Raw genomic sequence first — 25,289 nt, forward strand, 5'->3', positions numbered from 1 at the left:
TAAGACTAGTGGCTCTTCAGGGTCTTAGGCAGAGATCTCTCTCAGCCCCAGCTGCTAGAGATCCCTTCAACTGGAGAAGCCAGAGACTGAGCCTGGGACCTTCTGATGTCAGAGCTCATCACCTAAAAGGTGAGGTGAAGATGGCGAAGGGAGTGCCAAGCTGTCCAGTCCAATAGTATGCTCACAGTTTTTCTCTTATGGTACAGGAATACCATACATGGAAGGCAGTTTCGCATATAAAGACTCCCGTCTCCATCTCACGCAAAAAATCAATAGCAGATTTCCCTCTCTTTTTACTTGTTTTCTTGATGTTACATCACTCCACTTTCCACGCCCCCCAATAAAATGTTTATATATGTTGCAGGCAGGATGCAATTTAAGTTAGTTGGAAGGTGGTTGTAGACAAGAACAAAAAAGAAAAAATTCTAAAAATAACATCAAAGCATCTAACTACAAATCTCGACTAGACAGTACTTTGGAATTCACTGCAAAAGACCAAGCACAACTCCCCCTAATTCAGAACTGAATAGGAACAGAAACAATCACGCAGTACTAAATTCAATTGAGCTGACTTATCAGGTGTGGGGAACCTCAGGCTCTCCAGACCTCTTTATATGGCCCTCAGGACTCTCTGCAGGCCTTGCCGCCTTGCCAGGTCATCATACTCCTCACTTGCCCTGCTTCACATCTTTCTTGAGTGCGTATGCCTGACTAGAATTTGTCATTGAACTATCATAATGCCTCTTGCCTCCCTGTGGAAATTCTGACTTTTGCTTGTATAGATTGTACCCTACTATACAAAGGTAAGAATCACATATGTTGCTCTGCTCAATTTTTCCGCTGGTCTCCAGAAGGTTATCCACAAGGAAATGATAGCCCTCAGGCTTAAAAGGATTCCCTGTCCCTGTGACATACATATCCACCTTGCACCACAGCTGCTGTGGAATGTCAAGATTCTTCAAATTTGTCAGAGTCTGGAGAAAATTCAATTAAACAAAATGAAACACCATGATGACTACATGGTAGGCAATGGACAATGGATTAAAATGCAAAGCATGTAGCAACCCAGGGGTGCCAACTTGAATAAAATATGGGGGGAGGGCAGGTAAGCCCCACCCTGCATAATCTATCACATGACACGGCACATGCATGCCGTTTGAATGGCGATGCCTATCAACTCTGCAGGCGGTGCCCTCCTCAAATATTTTAGGGTGTGTGTGAAGCTACCTTGGCCCCTAGGAGTTGGCTCCTGTGTGGCAACCTGAAATATAAAGACAACACAGAATTGTCCATAAACTAACCAGGAAAAATAAGTGAACTTGCAGGGATTAATACAACAGATTATGTATCCAACCTGCAAAATTGTATTTGCAACCAGTAGGGAGAAGCTGCTCAGAGTAAGCCAGCATGGTGTTGCTAATCTTTAATCAGGAGCCATCTTCTAAACCGTTGTTCCAACATAGCTGAAGCAGGAACCTGATTGCAGAGATGTCCCCTTAGGAGCCAATTCAGAAGGCTCCAATGAATTTCACAGTTATGCATAGATCAATTAGAGTTGTCTTTGCCTGGAAGCAGCTCCAAATGATGGCAAGCAGAGCTGCTTAGCAATCCTTTGGGTCCCGTCTCTCCTAAACTAAAGCATAGCTTTGGGACAGCTGATGTAAGGAGAGGGGCTGGACCTGGACTTTGTTTGACCAACAACTCACTGATTCCTTCTCAGCTAAACAACTGCACAAGTTACTTATATCTTCCTTCTAAACAATGTTGCTGCTAACCTGGTTTTGCTTAGGGCTCCTTCCAGGCAACCTGTTTATTCAGTATTCATCCAAATTTGCTTACACATAGTTTATGTGGTGGTTAGACGATGTCCAATCTTTACTGAGCATTTGTTCTGAAATTTTTATGGGGCGGTTATATGACAATGAATGTCCAACCTACATTCATCCTGATTTGCTTGTGGTGTGATTACACTTCAGCCATTTGTCCATCTCACAGTTTTCAGTGCATTTCCTTGTCACTTTCTTAACCAAAAAAGGTCAATTTTTAAAGTGAATTTATTGCACCAGGGCAACACAGCACTTTATCCCGCTTCAAACGAGAAAAAACTAACACTCCAGGTCAGTATGCACTTGAATCACTCCTGCAAAGCACTGACAGTCTGGAAGCTCCCTTAAACAAGTTGCTTTCTGATTATCTCTGACTAATCTCATGCTTGAAAAAGTTATACAAGATTTTGTTTTTCTTCCCAGAAGGGCTACCATTCAAAGCAAACATTCCTCTGAACACAGTATTACACCCAGAGGGAGAAGAAAAACAAAGACGATCCTTTGAGCAGATATCTAAAGAAATATATTCAGCAAACAGATTTGGTGTGATTCATCGCATATTGGACCCATTAGATAATCACAGAATCACATCGCAACTGAATCTAATGGGGAGGGGTGCAAATTGGGGCAAACTTCTTACTTTATAGCCAATTAGATGGGTGTGTGGAACCTGTAGACTTCCAGATATTGTTGGACATCAGTTACCATCAGCCCCAGTCAATATGGTCAATGGTCAGGAATGATGAAAGTTTAGCCCAGCAACATCCCCACCCATACCCAGAACATAAGCTACGCATCTTTCCCTTAGACCAGCTAACCATATTCAAAACAGCTGCATGAAGTCAACATGAAGTATCTTCCCTTCCATATGCACTTTCAGTCTCAGAAACCAACACCTGTATATACTAAGTAGAGTAAACAAAGTGAGCCACTCCTGCTCAGCAGTAATGTTACACAGTGTTCCATTTCTTTGTCTCTTAAGCAACAGGGCCCTGGCTGGCCAACTCATTGTTGGATGAGATGACTAATGAGTATGGATATGTGAAAGAGAAATAAACAATTTCCATTGTGGAATGGTGATGATAACAGTCACAAAAGGGTGAAAGGTTGAGTACCTACATTGCCTCTAACTAGTTACTCACTGGGGGAAATGACATAGGTCAGTGGTAGATCATCTGCCTGACATTCAGAAGATGTCAGGTTCAACTGCTAGCATCTCTGGGTTGGTCTGGGAATGTTTCCTACTGAAACCCTAGAGAGCTACTGTCAGTCATTATAGACAATGTTGTGCAATATGGACCAACAGTCTGAATCAGAATTAGGCAGTTTCCTATGTTCTTATAGTTTATAAAGGCCTTATACCTGGAAAAGTCAAAGGTCTGCATTGAAGCATCACTTTTCAGATGCAGATGTAGCTGAACAAAAACTCTTTCACTTAGCATCTAAGTGTCTAGGCTACAGGTTGCACCACACACTGATGACTGGATGAGCAAAGCAAAAGTATCAGAAAAATGCAGAACTTCACAGGTCTGTAAAACTAAATAGCCCAGTGTCATGCTTAAAAGCACCTTGTCACACGGATGCCATAATGTATTATGAACATGAAAGGGTAACGGCAAAGGAACACTCAAGCCTGTTAACCTGAGAGTGTGCCTATAATGCCCCCACTGACCAGTTTGAAAAGGGCGGGGGGTATTTTACAAATAGAGCTATAGAGTTTCACGGCACCTTTTAAAGAAGTTACATACAATATTAGGCTCCAGCTCTTTTGCAATATTAGATACTAAAAACAAACAAAAAATAACACATTGTGTTCACCCAATAAACAAAGCCAAAATTATTATCTTGTAGAACTTAAAAAAGCATTCAAGCACATTTGCACATTTTTAAACAAATAAAATAACACTTTTTCATCTGACTTTAGTGGCAATTTGAATGTGGTCTTTATGATTCAAGCCTTAAGGAATATTTTGCATTCTGAGTGGACGGGTGAACTGCTTTACTTTCCAGTTAGCAATTTATTTGCCTGAGGCACAGTCAGTAGAGCATGTTCTCAAGGTTGTGGATTTGAGCCCCACGTTGGGCCAAAGGATTCTTGCATTCCAGGGGGTTGGACTAGATGACCCTCATGGTTCCTTCCAACTCTACAATTCTATGACAACTCTATGAGGCAGTTCATTATTATTTCCCACAGCACTACAAAGCTTTGGAATGCCTTTGCTTGTGTCACTCTCTCTCATCGTGCAACTTTCCCCCAACTTTTTTTAAAAAAATGAACAGTAGCAGCTGGAGGCCACAATTAGAAATGCAGAAAAGGGGAGGGGGGAGAATTTACTTCCTGCCATTTGCCGATTCAAAACCATTCCCCTCTTATAGAATATAGACACTAGGTGATGAAGCTGCACAATAAGGATGCTGCCAGAAAAAGCTTATTACCCTGAACGTTTAAAGGGATCCATAATAACACAGTAAGAGCACTGCTGGATCAGACCACAGGTGTCTCTAGTCTAGAATCCTGTTCCCCACACAGGCTGACAAAATGCCTATGGGAAGCTTGTGGCCATGAACAGATTGAATGACTTCCCTGTTCAAGCAGAAAAGCCTACTATGGCGATCACACAGGGTCCCCGGACGTTTAACGGTCTATTGATCCCTGTGCCACCACTGTGCTTGCTTCCCCGCTGCCACCAACCAGTTACTCTCTGGTAAAACACTGAGTCCAGTCAGTTGTTAAAAGTGAACAAAAAAAAAACAAGTTTATTTTACAAACATTAACAAGTTTATGGTTTCTCAGATAATATTCCTGTCAGTATCTTAACTTTAGTTTCCTTACTAGCCTATACCTTCCTAATACCTTCTGACTGATCTCAACTGTTTGACTGACTCCTCTTAACAAATTCTCTCACTCTCTCACACCAGACTAGCCCAACCCACAGACTTATCTTCTCCGTCTCTCCTAACTCCAGACTGTCTTCTCAACAGCTCTAACTCCCTAAAAACCCCTCTGTGCTTAAACCTTATACACAGTTAACTCTGCCCCCTGGATTCCCATTGGTTAGTCATTTTACAATTAGTTAACCCTTTCCCTATGAACCCAGTATGATATCACACACATAGGAGGGCAAACACCACACCTACTATTGTCACATACCATCACATAGTTAAACTACAGAATTCCTTCCCACAGGAGGCAATGATGGCCATCAACTTGGATGGCTTCAAAAGAGGGTTAGACAAATTCATGGAGGACAAGGCTAGAATCATGTCCTCCTTTTCTGGCTTCTTATGGGCATCTGGTTGGTCATTGCGACTTCTCAATTCCCAAGCCCACATGTCTTTTTCCGCAGCAGAACATGGTAGCCCAACTAAAGAAATACCTCTAGAACAAACAAACAAGCATGTCACTGTCTTCCCTTATTTGTGTATTGTGTTCTACAAAAAGTGGCGTGGCTCTCAAGAAAAAAGTATTAGAATAACATTCAAGTAAAGGTTGCCATACAGAAGCAGTGCAATGCAAGTGCTAAGGAAGGAAGTAAAAAATGTTGCATGTGCAGTATGAGCCTTGGATTGGTTTCTGAATAATATGTACATGAAAATTACTATGTAAAAGAGGGACGTCAGCAAAAACCCAAACGTGAGTACAGTATTTCAATTAAACACAGGAAATATGAAAGCTGCCAAGTGGAATGTATTACACATAAGCAGGTCATAAAAACCTAAGCTGAACTCTGCTGGATTAGACCAAAGGCCTATCTGGTCCAGCATCCTGCTCTCACAGTGGCCAACAAGATGCTTATGAGATGCCTGCACACATGTCATGAGTGCAACAGCCACTCTCCCACTCAGGGGCCCAACAACTGCCATATTTGAAGTACTGTATTTTTTGCACCATAACACTCACTTTTTTCCTCCTAGAAAGTAAGGGGAAATGTCTGTGCATGTTATGGAGCGAATGCCTACGGGTGGTGGTGGTGGGGATCTGCTGAAGTTGTGAGCAGAGGATCCATGGTTCCCCTTCCTTCCCTCCTCCGTGGCTCGCTTTGAAACAGGAAAGCAGGAGAAGAGCCGCTGAGTGGGGAGGAGAGAGGGACAGAGAGCCTGCTTCTTTAAAGGAGCAAAGCAGGAGAGGAGAGGAGCTGCTTACACGAGTTGGCTCCTTTAAAGCAAGCAGGCTCTCTGTCCCTCTCTCCTCCCCATTCAGCTCGCTAAATAGCAGCAAAGTTTTTCAGCTCACTAAGCCAGGGATGAGCGGGGAGGAGGGAGAAAAGCAGAGCCTGCTTGCTTTAAAGGAGCAAAGTGGGAGAGGAGAGGAGCCTTCTCCCTTTATACCCTTCTTCATTATTAGCAGCATCCTTCTCCACACACTCCATGCGTGCTCCTTGCCCCTTGAGTGCTTTTCCTTTCCTCCCCACTTAAAACATGGTTACAAAGCACGGATCCACATGGATCCTCAGGATTTTTGCACTGGGTCACCCCAAATTCACCATCAGATCATATGTCTGTGGCCACAGCATGAGCCACAAAAAACATACACCCACTGTTTCGTTTAGAATATTTTTTTTTCTTGTTTTCCTCCTCTAAAAACTACGTGTGTGTTATGGTCGGGTGCATGTTATACAGTGAAAAATATGGTATTACACACACAGCCATCATGACTAGTTGTTGACAGCCCTATCCTCCATGAATTTGTCTAATCCCTTTTTAAAGTAAGCTAGGTTGGCAGCCTACTGCAGCTTCTGGTTAGCCAATGTGGTGCACTCCAGATGTTGGAGTACAACTTCCATCATCCCTTTCCACTGGTCATGCTAACAGGAGCTGATGGGTGTTGGACTCCAACAACATCCGAAGGGTACCTGGCGGGCTACTTTATGCACTGTGTCAAGACTGGATCACAGTACCTTACTGACTGCCTTTCCCAACAAGAAGATATCAAAGCTAGAGCTAGAATTGAATTCCATTCAGCACCAGCATTTTAAGATTTTCCTCTGCAGCTGGGCATGGTTAGCTTTAGTGGCAGAATCTGGTTTTTCTTTACCTAGTCCTGTTTAATTCAGGTTGTGAGGAAAGGGGGAAAGATTACCCTGCAAGGGCTGGGGACAGATACATGCATGGACCAGAGAAAATTGCTGTTAGACAAGATAAAAAGAATGCTCCATCAATGGAAAACTTGTCGCCAACCTGGCCATTGTGATCGACTGATCTCAGAGTGTATCCAGCACCTTGGCCGGTGTGTTGCATGACCTTTTGGAGACTAATATGAAAATGCAGAGGAAGCCAGCATCGGATGACACCCCCAGGGGGGAAATTCCAGCATCTGTCAGGAACTCAAAGATTGTGTGGTTCATCTGCAGCTCTGGATTCTGTAGGAATCATGGGCTGGTGAAGTTGACAGCCTCTAAATTTCTGTCCAAAGGACTTTCGATTATAGAATCTATCCATAAAGAGTGATATTGTATAAATGGGGGACAGGGGAAGAGCTATTAGGTTTGCTAGCCAGGGCCTGAATATTTTCCAATCCTGCAAGAAAAACATTCCCAAACTCACCTCTTGAAGACCCACAGTATTACAGGAGGACAGTTAATCCCACACCTCTAGCAACAGCAGCAGAGCTTAATGGAGTGCTGCAGGCAGTGTCACATTCACAGCCCCAGCGCTCATGCCAGCCAGGATGGGAGGTGGAGAAGGGAATGGAAAGGGGGGAAAATGCCCCTCTACTGAGCCAAGTTGCAGGCTGGCATCGTAAGGAGGACCAAATTGGGACTCTATGCTGTCACATGACAACAGTAGGGTTCTCATACATATTGTGCCAGCCCTGCTTCCCACCCTGAAACACCCATTTCGGGGTTCTCTGCTGGCTACTGCCAGCAGGGATACTACTGGTGGTAGCTTTCACTCACCAGCTATTTGGGTGAGTACACTGAGGTGCTCGCCAGCGGGCTTCCCTCCTGCAATTATACAGAGGCTAGCAAAACATCTCTGCTTCATCCAAAGCCCTCCAGCACAACAGATTCTCCGTTTGGACTGTTCTGCCTGACAGCTTTAGCTGTTGCTCATCTGAAATATTTTGCCAGGGACCTCTCATTGGCACTGAGGCCAGAAAGAGAGATGAGATTATTTCTGTCCATATCCCAAGCTGGAGCGTTGCTATTAGCCAAGTTTCGTATGTTTGACTTAGAACTGCCTGCTTATTCCTGTAGCAGCTGAAGCACACATTTCAAATTTGTCAAAGGAAAACAGGCAGAATCCTTTCTTTTAATGGATTTGAAACCTACAGTACACAAACATTAGATCTCCCAGTTACTCAGATTGCACCTTTTTCATACTGTATTTTGCAAATGTGCACTTTTTTGTTATGAAATGTTCTGCTCCCAGAATTCTACAAGATTAGAAATTCTTAAAATTTAATACATATTAGGCAAGTCATAAGATTCAGTTCCCAACTCAGTACATACTGTGGGCTTAATCTGCAACTCAGTTGTGCCATGCCAATGCCTTTTGATCATTCCCAGCTCTGACTGTATTATTCCAGCAGAATCTTAGGTTCACACTCCATGTTATGGTTAATGAATAGCATGCAGTTATGCCTCCTCATTTTCTGTAATTAATTACAGCTGTGTGTAAGGGAAGGGGGGGGGGGTTATTGGGAGCACAGCATGAGATGAATTATAATTTTCTTCCCTTGCCATGATAACCCTCTCCACGCACACACACCCCATTGGTGTGGCTTAAGGGGAAAGTTCCAATTGGCACATTTTTATTTTTTAAAAGCACAACCCATTTATATGCCGTTGTAAAACTGATTCAGAGGGAGAAGGGAAGGGGGACTACAGCATCTAGACCAGGGTGGTCCAACGCACGGCCCAAGGGCCTCATGTGGCCCTCAATGCCTTTTCTGGTGGCCCTCAGCAATGTTTGAGCCACTCCCTTGCACTACTTTCCCAAAGCTAAATAAGGGAGGTGCCAGCCTTTGGGAAGGAGGCGTAAGGACTCTGACAAGGTCCCAGAGTCCTCCTTCCTCCTTTCCAAAGCCTAGTTAGTGCTTTCCTATCTTTGGGAAGGAAATGGAAGGGCTCTAGGACCCTGTCAGAGCCTTGTGCCTCCTTCCCAAAGCACTTGTTTAGCCAACTTTGGGAAGGTAGTACAAGGGCATAAAATTTTGGGCTCATTCCCTCCCCCTGCCCAGCACAACAAGGCTGTATGTGGCACGCAGGCTCCTTGTCAAAATACTCTTGTGGTCCACTTGGTATAAAAATTTGAACCGCCCTGATCTAGACAATCATTGCTGTGCACAACTATCCACTAACCTCTTGGTGCTGTGCATACCACTTTTACAAAACATACAGAGCTCGTTTATCTGCCCCGCACCTCACCCCCATAATCAGTTCTGGAGGGGAACACATTTCTGAAGTATCAAGTATCATTTCCAAAGTGTAGTGACTTCAATTGCTTATGAGTTTCTATGCACAGCCTATGTCTTGGGGGAGTGGGGTGTTTGTGTGTGTGTGAGAACTGGACCTCTGGGGCAATTTTCAAACTGAAAGGGAATATATCTATATCCATCTAGAAACTTGGCCTTTCTTTGAAATATTCAGACACATAGAATGTGTATGTGCCATAAAACAAATACTGTGAGTTGCCTGAACAATTAAGAATGCTGGCAAGCATTTCCAAGACTATGATCTGCCAATCTATATTCCAGCAAGGCAGGACTGTGTGCATTTCATTCGTATGGAAAACTGGCAACACTTGGAACACATCATTTAAAAACAATAGCAGATTGGAATAAAGCTGACCTAATCAGTCAGTCATGCTGCTCTGCTCTTTCTTATCCCACATCAGTGCCAGGGTAGCCTTAGAAGACAATTGTGGTTGACCCCAAACTGATTCTCACTGCAGTGCTAACTGGAGGACTTCTTTGAAGGGTTAGGGTAGAAGCCAAAAGTGATACACAGGGTGTTTTTTTATACCTCCAAACAGAATAGTACATAGAGCTATTTACCACTCAAATATAGCAGGGATATATTTGTACCCATCAAACCCACTTACCCCATTTGTTTTAATTCTTCTTACAGCAAAACGAATTCATATCTTGAGTGACTGTTTAGTTAGGCTCAATGTGTAACAAGATAATGAGTGCAATGAGTTCATTTCCTGATATTACTGAATATATTATATTATATCATTTGAACTTCAAACCCAAGTATGTTAATTATCTAGGATTTAGTGCATCACATCTTAGAAAACATCTGTATGAATAGTGTAGCCTTGTACTAAAAAGTGGCCTATCTACTAAAAAAAGAAGAAGAAGGTTTGATTAGGATTTTTTTCTTTTAAAGAAAGCTACAGAACAGGTGTTCCAAATTCAGTAGTATGGAATTCAGATTGTCAAAATCTAACTACACAGCATTAGTTGACTATCTGATCCACACACAGTCACTCAATATATTATGCTCTCTTTTTTTTTAGATAAATAACATCTTTGAGACCCATGCCAGATCGGACATTAGAAAAAAGTCATGCATCACCTGAGAATTAACTGTGGACAGCCTCCCCGCCCCGCAAATCCCTCCAGAGCAAACTGGAGGTGGGGAGGCAGGGAGCCTATGGGGAGAGGAAAGGGTGAGTAAATCCCATTGTGCAGGCTGAGGTGGTTTCATTGGATCCAACCCCTTCTCTTTCAAGACATGTGCAACCTCATCCAGAACTGGTTAAATGCAATCCTCCTCGAGTTAGAACCATTCACCCATATTGCCAGAATGAGCTTCAGTTTATTGGGCACATTAAACTCTGCATTCATTCTACCACTGTGTGAGAAACCTTCCCTAATATAGGCTCATCTCACATAGCTGTCAACGTTTCCCCTTTTTTAAGGGAAATTCCCTCATTCCGAATAGGATTCCTCGCAAGAAAAGAGAAAAGTTGACAGCTGTGGCATCTCATATTTTTTTACACTGAACTACTAACACAAGGTGTGTGAAAGGATAAAAGAAGGCAAATTTTCCAAATTAGTACTGCACTGCTCTTAGGATATACTGGTACACAAAAGGTTTGCCCAGGAGTGCTTGCTAAAGATGAACACAAGTTTAATGCAGGACTACTATGAAAATCAGGACTACTTCAAGAGTTTATTTTAGGACACAGTCACACAATAATTAAGGCAGCTGGCATGCAAAGAGAAAAGGTTTTTAAAAGCACAGGACGTGCTGGTTTGTTGTCTATGACTACAGAACCATGCTCACCTGCCAGAAAACCATATCACTGCCTGCAACCTTCACTTCACTTCTACAGTCCCTGTGAAGGCAGGACGCCTCCATGTAATTAGTGTGCTTCTATTAAGATGAGTTAATTAAAAGAGAAATGAAGAATAGGATTGCCACCTGGCCCTTTTCGTTTGTTTGATAAACATCTTGCCATTTGTCAATGGCTTCTGCCCAAGAAAAGGAACTGTTAGCTTTTAAGTTACTCCAGGTACTGTCCTGTGCCATAGATTACAATCAGTGCTGTATATGACTGTAGAAATAACAGCTACAGTGCTCAGCTTTAGGGAAGGGGGATGGAGTCAGAGCTGTTTCTCTTAAGGGGGGTGGGCACATGCCAGATATTCAGTTGATAGTGCATATATACAGTGGTACCTCGGGTTGAGTACTTAATTCGTTCTGGAGGTCCGTTCTTAACCTGAAACTGTTCTTAACCTGAAGCACCACTTTAGCTAATGGGGCCTCCTGCTGCCGCCACGCAGCCAGAGCACGATTTCTGTTCTTATCCTGAAGCAAAGTTCTTAACCTGAAGCACTATTTCTGGGTTAGCGGAGTCTGTAACCTGAAGCATATGTAACCCGAGGTACCACTGTTTTCTTTCTACCACTGTTTGTATTACAGTGCTGGGCAGGACAGGAGCATACTGATGAAAATAGGGACATCCTATTCCACAATTCCCGGGAGCAAGTAGATAAATAGGTACCGCTTACTAGCGGGAAGGTAAACGGTGTTTCCGTGTGTGGCTCTGGCTCGCCAGAGCAGCGATGTCACGCTGGCCACGTGACCCGGAAGTGTCTCCGGACAGCGCTGGCCCCCGGCCTCTTGAGTGAGATGGGCGCACAACCCCAGAGTCTGTCAAGACTGGCCCGTACGGGCAGGGGTACCTTTATCTTTACCTTTTATTCCACAATAATAATAATTTTACTATTTATACACTACCCATCTGACTGGGATGCCCCAGCCACTCTGGGTGGATTCCAACATATATAAAAGCATAATAAAACATTAAACTTTTTTTTTTTAAAAAAAAACCTTCCCTATACAGGGCTGCCTTCAGATGGCTCAGGGGTCAGATAGCTCCATACCCTCCAACATTTATCCAGTGAAAATCCTAAGGAAAAACAGGACAGTCCAGGATCAAATCAGAAACCAGGGCAGCTTCTTTAGAATCGGGACTGTCACTGGAAAATAGGGACAACATCTGGAGGGCCATATGTTCCCCATTCCTGCTCTAAATCATTGTAACAGGAAGTTCCTATTCATTAATGCAATTTCAAAGAACTAGCTGCAATTTTAGTGGCAATGGGTTGTTTTATTTTTTAAAAAATTACGCATGCCTATTTCAGCAAATGCTCGAGTCCTCTAAGTAGGACTTCCCAAGCAAGGCCTGAAATCTGGGTATATTACATATACTGATGGTGGGGGTGGGGTGGGGGAGGTAACCAGCAACCACAAGAGTCTTCACCAAGGCTCAAGCTAAGAAACTTAACAATATTCTTTCTCACAAGCCTCAGTGCTGAATACAAATGAGATGTTTTTAAGTATTGGCTAGTTCTTTGGTTTTCTATATCCATGTAGGGTGGGATTTAATAGAGAAAAGGCGGAGGAGGTAGGAAAAAGAATAACAATTATTGGGTGACTGGAAAAGGATAGAAAAGCCACTAACCTGTGAGATTTCTGTGGAAAAAAATAGGTATAAAAGGAGAATTCCTGGGTGTAAAAAACCAAGTTTGGGGCAAGTATTCTTGGGTGAGGAAACCCCAGCAGAGATTTAAAACCACAAAATATGCAGCAAAGTAAAGTGTGGAAATATAGGTTTTCAGACCTTTAAAATATGCCCTTGTGAGTTCCTTCCAAAGTTTTCCTCTTCCCCCCACATAGAAAAAGATCACACAAGTAAAAAAAATGTTTCCCTACAAACTCTCCAAAGGTCAGATTCATGTGCTTTTCCATACAGCATTCAGAAAAAGTTGCACAGGCAGTGAAACCTGGCTTAGTTACAGTGTTGAAAGTTCCTAAATTATTGAGAGCCATGTGGTTGGGCTTCTCAAGTAGACTAGGGAAACAAAGTCTTGACTACTTAGTCCCTCCCAAGGTGAGCTAAGCCTGCCAGGGCAGCTTACTCAATGTTTTTAACTCCTTCATGCATTAATTAGACTTAAGCATGTTGGTGTTAAGAGGCTGGTTACTCCACAATTTCCATTAGAGTTTTCAGGGCCAAGAAAACCCAGAGTAGTAAAAGATCAGTGGCTTGCTGATGTGGGTAATTTAGCAGCATACAGTTTTTGCTGTTTTGTTTTAAACTGGAACTCTGCTTCTAGACTGTGGGCAGTAAAAATGCTGTATGTATGTATGTATGTATGTATGTATGTATGTAAAGGTAAAGCTGTCATCACACAGCAGTTTGCTTGGCTGCCAACAGGAGGTGCTGACAAGTGACAACAGCCTTCTTAGAGTTGCTGGGCCATTGCAGCAGCATTGGAGGGCAAGGAAAAGGCAATGTGGGGAGGGAGGACCATGGAGGAACACCTCCAAGAGGAGAGAAGTGGTTTGGCAAGTGCAAAGGAGACAGGTGGGACAGGCAAGCTTTAGGGCAGGCATAGGCAAATTTGGCCCTCCAGATGTTTTGGGACTACAACGCCCATCATCCCTAGCTAACAGGACCAGTGGTTGGGGATGATGGGAGTTGTAGTCTGAAAACATCTGGAAGGCTGAGTTTGCCTATGCCTGCTTTAAGGGGAAGTGGGATTAGTGATGTGGAAGAGCAAGTGGGGTAGAAAGTGAAGGTCTGCACACCATACATGACTCAGAAGGGAAACTATACAGCAGGTCTAATTGCCAGTCCTGTTGGACCATGTTTCTTCTCCTTAATTATCTATTAACCTACATTTTTAATAACTATTACTCTACCATTCCACTGCTCCCAAACGTGTACCTCCCTTTTTCACATGTGATGCCAACAATTAATAATGAAAAAATTACAGTACACAAAGTATCATATTTTTCGCCCCATAGGACGCACCGCCCTATAAGACGCACCTAGTTTTTTTTTGGGGGGGGGGGAATAAAGGGAAAAAAATTATTCCCCCCCCCAGGCGCGGGGGAAGCCCGAGCTTCCCCCGACCCCAGCCCCCAGAACAGGCTGCTGCCTGCAAGCCTTGCGAGCCCGGCGGGACCTCCCGCCCAGGGTGCAGGGCTTGCGGACATCTGTCCGAATCACGGGGCATCCTCCGGAGGGCACCCCGTGCTTCGGGATGCAGGCTGCCGGCCCAAGCCTCGTGCGCCGGGCGCGGGAGGCTTGTGGATAGCTTCCTGAAGCCTGGAGAGCGAGAGGGGTCGGTGCGCACCGATGCCTCTCACTCTCCAGGCTTCAGCGAAAGCCTGCATTCGCCCCATAGGACGCACACACATTTCCCCTTCATTTTTGGAGGGGAAAAAGTGCGTCCTATAGGGAGAAAAATACGATAATGAGAAAGTTCTTGGGGAAAAAATGCCAAATATGCTGCTTATGTCAACTAGTTCTGCAGCTGATTATATATTTTAGCGTGGCCCTCAGTGTAAACCAAGCGGCCCTCCCAGAGTGGTGGTATCCCACTGGAGTTAAAGCAATATGCAGGGAGTTCACATTAAGAAGCAGTCGGAAGGATATTCATTATTTGTAGCTCCCTGTGTGCTTTAGGATGCTGTTTTTATTAGCTGTTATAACCAATGCTGAATTGGTTTTATTGTAGTGTTGCTGACTTGTAACCTGTCATTTGTTTTATTTCATAAAATTTATATACTGCTTGATTGTAAAAAACCACCTCAAAGCAGTTTACAAAAAGGAAAGAATTTAAAGGGCAAGCTAGAAATTCTCTTGTTTCATTAAATAAATATATATATAAATATTCCTGGCCCCATTAGAAAGAATATTTATAGAGATGAAATATCCAAGAGATAAGAGAAATAATTTTTGCCATGAATCTTGCCATATAGTGAAAACCATCAGAAATCCTTGTGGTTAACACTAGGGGTAGGACTACAGCTAACATCCCTTTAAAGTATTTGCATACCCCAATATCTGTCAGATTAAATTCTGTCAAGAATTTAAAAGGCAATTAAAAGGTATCGTAAGAAACGCAACCAGTGAAGCAAGCAATAACCAGCAGACACCAATAAGACTTTAGTTCAATACTACATCCATATCATGTGGGTGGGTGTGAGCACATGCATGCATACAGACAGACATTTGCATAAATTGGTCTAATCCAACCATGGTTTGGTGCAAATGCATAGGCTCCCAGATAGGACAGCTTCACTCCTGCTGCTGCACTGCTGTGACCTAAGCCATGGTTTAGCTAACCATGTCATCTGAACCCAAGCTTCTGGTTTGTCTTGCTCCAGACAACCTACAAGCTGTAACCAAGGCTTGTTCTTGAGCTTACAGCTTATGGTTTTTCTGGTGCAAGATAAACCATGAGCCCTAGTTCAGACAACAAGCTAAGCAAAACCATGACGTTGCTCACTGTAGTGCAGCAAGACCAGAGGAAGCCTGTGTGTTCATCATGTGAAGACATGGGTTGGCTTAGCATCATGTGCGAACTCAAAACAATTTCAGAGTGTGCCTCAAATCTAGTTCACAAGGACCTTCATTTTTGAAGTTTTGATGTAATGCTAACCCAACAGATTTGCAATGTTAGACTGATAGCAGCAACTGTACGCATAATGAGAAACTTCAGTAACTTAAGGTGGATAAAACTAAGGGATATATATTAGTTTAATGTTTGTCTGTTTACAGAACAGAGCTGTGTACCAAGAGCTAGATCGTGCATCAAACACTTGTAGCACAAACACAAAGCCATTTTTCAGTGTTCTCCCGAAAGAATTAGACAGTTATGAGCAAAATTGTTAAAGCAAGCCTATTTTCAGCATACATAAAAACAGGCTGGGTGCTTATGTGGCTTTAGTTATAGCTTAAAGAAAATGAATCAAGATTTATCTAATTAGCACATTTCTGCCCAAACCTCCAGATGTGAAATGCTTAGCATCCTATTTATATTTAGACAAGCAGCTGTGGGACTGATTCAGATGGGCTGAAGCAGCAGTATTTTATACAAGGATGCAGACAGTCAGATGCATACAGTCAGTGGAAGGATTTTTTTTATCCTATCTCGAAGTTGTACAATGGAAGCTAATATACATAAGCTACTTGCAAAACCTGAAGGAAAGCACCACCACATGCACTGGAGTGCTAGACATTATAACAACCGTATATAGGTTTTATACCACTTTTAGCTGCTTTGATCATTTTTAGTTGTATCCAGACGATCTATACTTGGATATGAAGTTTGTTGACATGCTGAGAATTTTGTTGCTGTTGTTGCTTTGGCCCCTTCCCACACCCCCTTGAAGTGAATGACTACTAAGCCGGTTCGAGTCTGTGGTAGGATATGCCCCAGATACCGCAGTCTCAACACAACATTGAATGGAAACCACAGTTTCATGATATCCTGTGATTTTTCCGATTTGGCTGCTTTCGCTGTGCACACAAGAGTTCTCGGTTACTGTGTAAAAGTTCTTTTTTTAAAAAAAAGTAAAGGTAATCATATTCCGAAATCAGTGCATACACATTTAGGACGCGCGCGCGCGCACACACACACACACACACACACACACACACACACACACAACTGAGAACATGGGCAAGAGACCAGGAACACAGGTAAGAGGTTAAAAAATAAAAAACCCATCAAAGCTGCCTCTAAACCCCCCACCCCACACACCCTTCCAGATTCTGCAAAGGGCTCATTATCTCAAACTGTGAGCCTGCATGATCAAAGCCCTGGGAAAGGTCAGACATTCCACTAGGAGTGAGACTGATGCCTGCAAGCACTCTTCCAGCCTACATTTCTCACAGCAGAAGCTTCAGCCCAGCACCTAACGGAAGCGCTTTATCTGGTTACCAGGTGAACTTGCAGATTAGACTTTTGAGTAAAGCCAGGCAAGCTGCTGTCTCTTCTCTGAGCTTTTGGGAAGAAGAAAAGCACTTTTCACATATTTCTCTACAATTGGCTCCCCCCCCCCCCAAGAATAGGCCTATATTTAACTGGGGTGTGCGCACGCGCCTAAATATCAAATAAATGCTATTCGGTGTCCTGTCTGTCCTCAGACTGTACAGTGCAAAGTCAAATCATATAGATACATCATTCTATGGACATTTTTAGAAGCACAGCCACACGATTCTCATAGCACAAATATTCTGTGCAACTGTTTCAGGTTTGGAAAGGCTTTATTGTTACAGCACCCTTCATCCAAGGATCACAGGGCAGTTTATAACATAAAAACAAAAATGCATAACACAGTAACAAGCAAGGTGCATCTCTTCTGATATCTACTAGACAAAGTAGCTTTCACAATTCTTAAACTTGCCGAGTCATGCACATTTTGTGGTTTAGTGGGACCATGGCATGAAGTAGATATTGACAGAGCAACACACTGTGTCCAGGAGGAACAAAATTTAAGAACTACATCATCATCATCATCATCATCATCATCACCACCACCATTATTATTATTATTATTATTATTATTATTATTATTATTATTTTGGGGGGATAGTCAGAATGAACTTTTGCCAGTATGGAAAAGTCCATGTGTACACTGCAGTGCAGTTCAGTTCAGCAGGTGCCCATGCAATTTTCCATGTACTGTCCAAATTGATGCTTGAATATTTATTTGGAGCCAGCTGAAACCACAGAAATAAAAATGAGTCTGCCTTTGATACTGCACCACGCTAGGCAAGGCCTCCTCCCCCTCCCCCTCCCCCTCCTGATGACATGTGTGTCAACATCACAGGAACACAATGCGTTGCTGTCCCTCCCCCCCAATATTTGGTCCAAGGTGGCGCCTCTGACAAGATAGACCACTGAAGAAAGCTAATGAGCAGGTGTGGGGCGGGTGCAGAGGCGTGCAGGAATAGAGGAGGGAAGGGAAGTCCCATGGCACAGGCAGAAGGCCTCATGCAAATGGGACTACTTCATTGGCTGCAACCCTAGGAATACCATTTTTAACCTGTTCAAAATGTTACTTTGCGGCACGGGTGGCACTGGGGGTTAAACCACAGAGACTAGGGCTTGCCAATCAGAACGTTGGTGGTTCGAATCCCTGTGACGGGGTGAGCTCCCGTTGCTCGGTCCCTGCTCCTGCCAACCTAGCAGTTCGAAAGCACGTCAAAGTGCAAGTAGACAAATAGGTACTGCTCCGGCAGGAAGATAAACGGCATTTCCGTGTTCTGCTCTGATTCGCCAGAAGCGGCTTAGTCATGCCGGCCACATGACCCAGAAGCTGTACACCAGCTCCCTCGGCCAATAAAGCAAGATGAGTGCCGTAACCCCAGAGTCATTCACAACTGGACCTAATGGTCAGGGGTACCTTTACCTTTACCTTTAAATGTTACTTTAACTAAGCCAGCACCAGCGGCGGAGCGTATGCCTGTGCTTCCCAGGGCGAGTGCGCTCCCGAGGGGTGTGGGGTGTGGAGGGTACCCTCCCAGGCATGGGATCACCGCTCGGGTGCACCGAACTGGGGGCAGAGCGAGCCACCCATGGTGGACATTCAGCCCATGACTCCCAAGTCTCTCCCAGCTGTCAAAATGAAGGGGGAAGGGGGGGAATGCCGCTGGCAAGGCAGCATAGCTCCCCCCTTCCCCTGATGGCTCGAAGTAGACTTGGGAGTCATGGGCGGGCAGCGCTCCAAACGTTACCCCCCTCAGCAAAGACACCTGGGGTGGTCCAACCCCTTCCTCCGCCCCTGCCCAGTACAGGTTTGCTTAAATGATAGTAATGAGACAAATTACAGCTTTAGGAAGCCGTTCTGGATAGGAATCACAGGATGACGCTCTTGCATACTGTCCTCAAGCCGAAGTAACTGGTGCATTTCCTCCTTTCACTGCTTCTTGCAGTACAGTAATATCTCTTCACAGTCTGCTGGTCTGCCTGGGCTTTCTTCCTCTGCAACCAGTTCACAGAATGTTGCCATCCAGCTATTCCCCTTACATAGCTTCTGACTCAGCCTACAGTTTGCTTCCCTGACCTAGTACAGTGGTACCTCAGGTTAAGAATTTAATTCGTTCCGGAGGTCTGTTCTTAACCTGAAACTGTTCTTAATCTGAAGTACCACTTTAGCTAATGGGGCCTCCTGCTGCCGCCGCACCGCCAAAGCATGATTTCTGTTCTCGTCCTGAAGCAAAGTTCTTAACCCGAGGTACTATTTCTGGGTTAGCGGAGTCTGTAACCTGAAGCGTTTGTAACCTGAAGCATCTGTAACCCGAGGTACCATTGTACTGTAATTCATCTGACCCAGATCAACAGCCAAGCTGCCCCCAAAAGATAGCTGGACCGATTATTGAGTTAGATTTATTGCAAACAGAAATGGGCAAAACAATACCACAAAAGAAAGCTGGACAAAGGTAATATACAGGCAAAGAAGTAGCAACATCTTTACAGAATGTGCATGTTGAGGGGTGGGGCGCCTGGAATTAAAGGGTGAAAATGGAAATGAAAATCCAACTGTTGATATTCAAAATAGTTTCCGGTCATTTTTAAATCAAATGTCCAATGCTGAATAATGATGAACTCACGCTGCAGTGCAATGTTAAGCATGTTTACGCAGAAGTAAGTCCAATAGGGAATATTTCCTAGTAGCTATATTTAGTATTGCAGCCCAAGTACATGTTAGAGATAAAGGAACCCTATAAAGCTTTGTGGATCGTTATTATAATTTTGCCCACTGTCCTTTTAAATGGATGAAGTTGGGTTAAGCATTCCAGCTGGAGGAGATCAAGATGCTGATTAAGAATAAAGTAAAATAAAATAGTTGATTTGCCAGATTACAGCAAGAGAGAGAGAGAGAGAGAGAGAGAGAGAGAGAGAGAGAGAGAAAGAAAGAAAGAAAGAAAGAAAGAAAGAAAGAAAGAAAGAAAGAAAGAAAGAAAGAAAGAGACCATGGATAATAGAATTCAAATTTCATGAATACATCTACTTAACTAGCTGTAGCTGTATTTTCCTCTAAGCTTTGGAGTCAGCTAAGTCAAACATGCTGTTTATTAATAACGTATGAGCATGGCTGCTTTTCTGGTGTACGGCTTTGACTGTAGCACTTTTAAGATGCTGTTCCCCATTATAATTTTGTAAAGTAACCAGAAACCATTTCTGAATCCTGCAATCCCTGCTGTAAGACGGGTAAGCTAGAAAGTGTAGCAGCCATACCAAAAACAACAGGCATTGCATTTGTAGCGTATTATTGCCTTATAGCATCCATTCAATGTACAAAGCCATTCACAAGAGAGCAGCTGGCTTTATCTCCATGTAGAAAAAGAAGTGTATCTCAAGTGGTCCCACCTGGAGTCGGTCTTTATACCTTGGGCTGCAGAATTGCTTTTACACTTGTAGCTGTCCTTCTCACAAAGGAAGCTGTAGGGCTCAGGAAGGTTCTTTGGTTACTTTGGCTTTAAAATAGTAAGCATAAGAAGTTGTAAATGAAAGCAATCACCATGTCACTGCATTGAGTAAAAACTCTGGGACCCATTCGGTGTCATTTCCACCTGCTATTATAAATTATAAAAGGTTTCTAAGACCTTTCTTAACTGTAATCTAATTATTTTAAGATGAGAAAGCAGATTCGGTTGTCTGTCAGAATGCTTCCTCTTTGGATAACAAACTGGACTACCGGGTCCTTTTACACAGAACTTAAAAGCAAGAGCAGACACAAACATGCACACACCCAGCTAAGTAACCTGGTAGCATAAATATTTGATAGCAAAAGTTTAGAAGGTGTTGCTATAAAAAATAAAAATAAACTGATTTTAGGCAGCCTTAAAATCGCTGAATGTGACATATGGAAACTTATTCCACTCGATCTTGCCACATCTACTGCCACCATCACCACCCAGCCTTATGCACATCTTGATAATTAAGTGGGCTTTACCTTCTTGTGGCTTTAATTGAAACCATAAATTTGAATATGCTTATGGAGACACAAATAATTTTCCTTCTCAAAAGTGTTGAAAGTTTTGTGGTGTAGACATTTTGTCTGTGATGCGCACAGCCTGTCATAACCTCTAGTCTGACAACTTCTGTAACAACACGGAGAGTGAAAAAATAAAACAAAAGCACAATTTTAAATGCTCTGCAAGTGACAATGGTACCTATATACTACCTTAATTTCTTATAAACTATTGTGTCTAAGGAGACACAAGGACACCACACAACATAAGTGTAAGTTAACATGAGCTTAAGTTGAGTATATGTATCAGAATCAGTATAGTAAAATGTTTTAAATGGTTCTCCCCCCCCCCCCAAGTAAGAATCTACACAGTTGAGTTACCTGATATCATAACGTGACATTCTACAATATGCTTTAATAAGATTACTTGGTCAGCCTGGATGGCTTAGCTGGTTATTGTATGATGCTGATCATTGCTAAGGTTGCAGTTTCAATCCCTGTATGGAACAGCTGCATATTATTACTGCACTATAGGGGGGTTGGACTAGATGATCCTCAGGCTCCCCTCCAACTTTAAAATTCTATGATCTTGCTAGTGGTCAAGCTCAGTCACTCTTGCTAGAATCACCATTATATCAATTATGTTCCTAGTACTCTGCTGTTTCCAGAACCTCAGGTAGAGTGACAACAACAACAGCTAAACATTATGCCAAACATATCCATATCATATTCAGAGTTAATGGAGGAAAATAGCTAGTCTAAACAATTCTACTTAGGAGTTGTGTAATTTCAGCTCAGTCATGTTGTTTGTCTCTGATTTGCTGCATACTGTGCAGAGGGAAAAATTAAATCTGCTCTTTGGCAGAAGGACCACTGTAATTAAATTACCTTAGAAAGCTGTAGGGAGAATCAGAAAGGGAAAGAAAGCTTTAAAGGGGACAATTTATCTTTAAAGGGTGTATATACCAAAATACTTGATTAATGCATCATTGCAGATTGATAAACTCTCCCATGGTGTCCTTTGAAGAGATTGTACTTTTGTACCCATTTCAAAGACATGAATTATATGACTAATGAGAGACTTGGTAGATTCAAAATGATCTTTGGGGTGGTGTTTTGTTTTTGTTTAGAGGTAGTTCATTACATCCAACTTAAGCTGCAACACTGCACACAGTTACAATCCCATGGAAGTCAATGGTATTAACAAAGCAAAGATAACCTAAAAATGCCCCTCTCTGAGAACTTCCCGGCACCCAATCTTATCTTCACAACAATCCTGTGAGGTAGATTAAGCTGAGATGCAGTGACTGGCCCAGGGACACCCAGTAAGTTACATGGCTGAGTGGGTATTTTGACACTGATCTCCCAGATCCTAGTCTGACATTCTAACCAGGCACCCCCGAACTCGACCCTCCAGCTGTTTGGAACTATGATTCCCATCATCCCTGACCACTGGTCCTGTTAGCTAGGGATGATGGGAGTTGTAGTCCCAAAACAGCTAGAGGCCCAAGTTTTGGGGTGCCTGCACTACACCATGCTTAGGACATCCATAATTATCTTCCCCTCCCTGAAGCAATATGGAATGTGGAGTGAATACAACAGCCTTGTTAAGTAATCAATATTATGGCAAGAAAATATACTGGAAAATACTCCTAGCATTTAAAGCACTGTTTAGAGAAGTTTTAAATGTTTGAAGTTTTATTCTGTTTTAAGTCCTCTGTTGGGAGCCGACCAGAGTGGCTGGGGAAACCCAGCCTGATGGGCGGGGTATAAAGATAATAATAATAATAATAATAATAATAATAATAATAAGAAGAAGAAGAAGAAGAAGAAGAAGAAGAAGAAGAAGAAGAAGAAGTTTTATTCTTACTTAATATAGTATTAACAATTATGCAAGTATTGTGAAAGAGAATCCCCCTTCTAAGGAAATGGAATGAGGCAACAAATAACAACGTATAATCTGAAATTAGATAGGAGCCCTGTAAGTTTCCAGTAGCAGAAATATAACCTGTAGTTACCATTTACTTTAAATGCAAGGCAAATAAAAAGTATATTTGGTTTAAATTCACTCATACAAAGTATAGGGAGATAGCCCCTGACTGGCTAGCAGCACATGCAAACATGATACCGGCTACTCAGGTTCTAATAAATTTGTACTCTGTACTTCAAATAAAATTCTGTAGTAAGGGAATCTCTTGTGCTCCAAAAAAGCTGAATTTTGGAACTCATAAAAATTCTAAAAAAATTCCACGCTTCTCCTCCTGGAGGAACTGTTCAGAAGCTTCTGCTTTTGCTTGACAATGGTTTCTCATGTTGTGTGGATCAACAAACTGTGGTTAGCATTAACTATCATACTTAAAACCATAACTAGGGAGGCTGGCTTGTTAAATTAATCACATTAAGGAGACTAATAACCACAGTTCTGGGTCCCAAAGGTGGTTAATCTGAAGTGGAAGCAAAAGCTTCTGAACCCCTCCTCCCAGCCCCATTGGAAGATATGTCAGGGGAGCACATGGCCCAAAGCTTTGCTGCAATAATTCATGCTTTTGCATACCATGCTAACTTCTGGTTTAGCATGACATACAAGTACAGCCATTACATTGTATAGCCTCTCGTAAGATGCATGCTGCAAAAGTGACAGGCATTATCTAAAACAAGTTAATCCCTCCTCTCCTTCGAAATTGTGTTATTCATATACAAATTTTCATAGATTTAATCAATTAAAACTGTAAGAAATCTTGGTTTATCCACTTGTATAAGTCGAAATGACAGCACTAGTTTTAATCCAGATTTAATTGACATTAGCGGGAAGGTGTCCACTGATTTTAATTGCCATGCATGGTTATCCTCAAGTAGGAGAGTCTCAAAAATGTGAGGATTTTAAAAGGGAGCATGCTAAAAGCATACATTGGAAGTCCCATGCCACAAAAAGTATTCTGCATGAATTTGGTGACTTGCAAAACCCAGCTTCAGGACACCTGCTACTACAGTGTGGTGACTACATTATTGCAAACAGCAGGTTGCAGAAACTTGGCTACCATCTCCAACTTATCCCCGTCCCTGAAGAAAATAAGGAGGGCTACCTTACATTCATCTGGACATTCAAGATTCAATTTTGAATAGGATACAAAACTTATAAATTCCCAAGATTTTGGCATGAAACACACAAAACAGATAATTGTAATTTGTAGCTTATTTGCAATGTTACGTTATGGTAGCTAAAGAAATAGTTTGCATGAAAAGGCATATACAGTACTGTATATGAAAAGGTATCCATTTAAACAGGTGGGGGCCCATCCTTTTGCCTATGTCCAGCTATTAGCCCACACAACACAAAAATGTATTCAACACACACAATACTGTGTTTTTCCCCATAGTCCTTCAGGTTCTAAAGCACCGTATACAGGGCTGGCCCAAGACATTTTTGGCACCTGAGACGAAGCACAAAATGGTGCCTCCCTCCCATCAGGAAAGAATCGGCGAGTGAATATCTACATTAGGAACAATGGGGGAATAAAAATCTGCATTGGGGTATGCTGCCCCTGTGGTCCTGCCACCTGAGGCATAAGCCTCACCTTGCCTAATGAGTGGGCCAGCCCTGCCTGAAAACAAGCATATAGATCAGGCTTCCTCAAACTCGGCCCTCCAGATGTTTTGAGACTACAATTCCCATCAACCCTGACCACTGGTCCTGCTAGCTAGGGATCATGGGAGTTTTAAGCCAAAAACATCTGGAGGGCTGAGTTTGAGGAAGCCTGATATAGATGCTCAATATTTATTATTTTGCAAATATGTAGGGCAGTTGAAGTCTTCAGCTTTATTTGTGCTAGGCAAAAACTAGATTTCTTATGAAACTGCAAAACATTTGGGCCAAATCTGAGATTCCCCAAGTGGTGTTTTTTCTTGTGTAACAGGCAAAAATGTAATCCAAATATGATCAGAACAGTGGCACTAGGGGATGTGCTATCTGTGGCTCTTTCCTTCTGAACTTTCTCCATTCTGTATCACTTAGGGTGGCCATTTCTCTCTATATATATTCTTTCAACTTGCAACCCACCCTTCAACCCAGACATTCCCAGGGGAACACACAGCATTTCATGAAACTGGAACATGCACATGATAAAAACAGTTAAGCAAAATATAACATGGCCCAATATAAAAACTACAATGCAAAAACAGCAATTCATAGAAGCAGAGTTGGAAGGGACCATGAGGGTCATCTAGT

General features: G+C 42.7%; 2 protein-coding genes across 9 annotated transcripts in view; one reads left to right on the top strand and one right to left on the bottom strand.

Annotated features, from left to right (window-relative positions):
• RPL34 (ribosomal protein L34) overlaps positions 1–25,289 on the top strand; it is a 466,563-nt gene that overhangs the window by 232,267 nt on the left and 209,007 nt on the right. The window lies entirely within an intron of this gene.
• The window catches only part of LEF1 (lymphoid enhancer binding factor 1), a 110,463-nt gene that overhangs the window by 45,185 nt on the left and 39,989 nt on the right, over positions 1–25,289 (bottom strand). The window lies entirely within an intron of this gene.

Source organism: Podarcis muralis, chromosome 9 (genome assembly GCF_964188315.1).
Source record: "Podarcis muralis chromosome 9, rPodMur119.hap1.1, whole genome shotgun sequence".
NCBI classification, from domain to species: Eukaryota; Metazoa; Chordata; class Lepidosauria; order Squamata; family Lacertidae; genus Podarcis; species Podarcis muralis.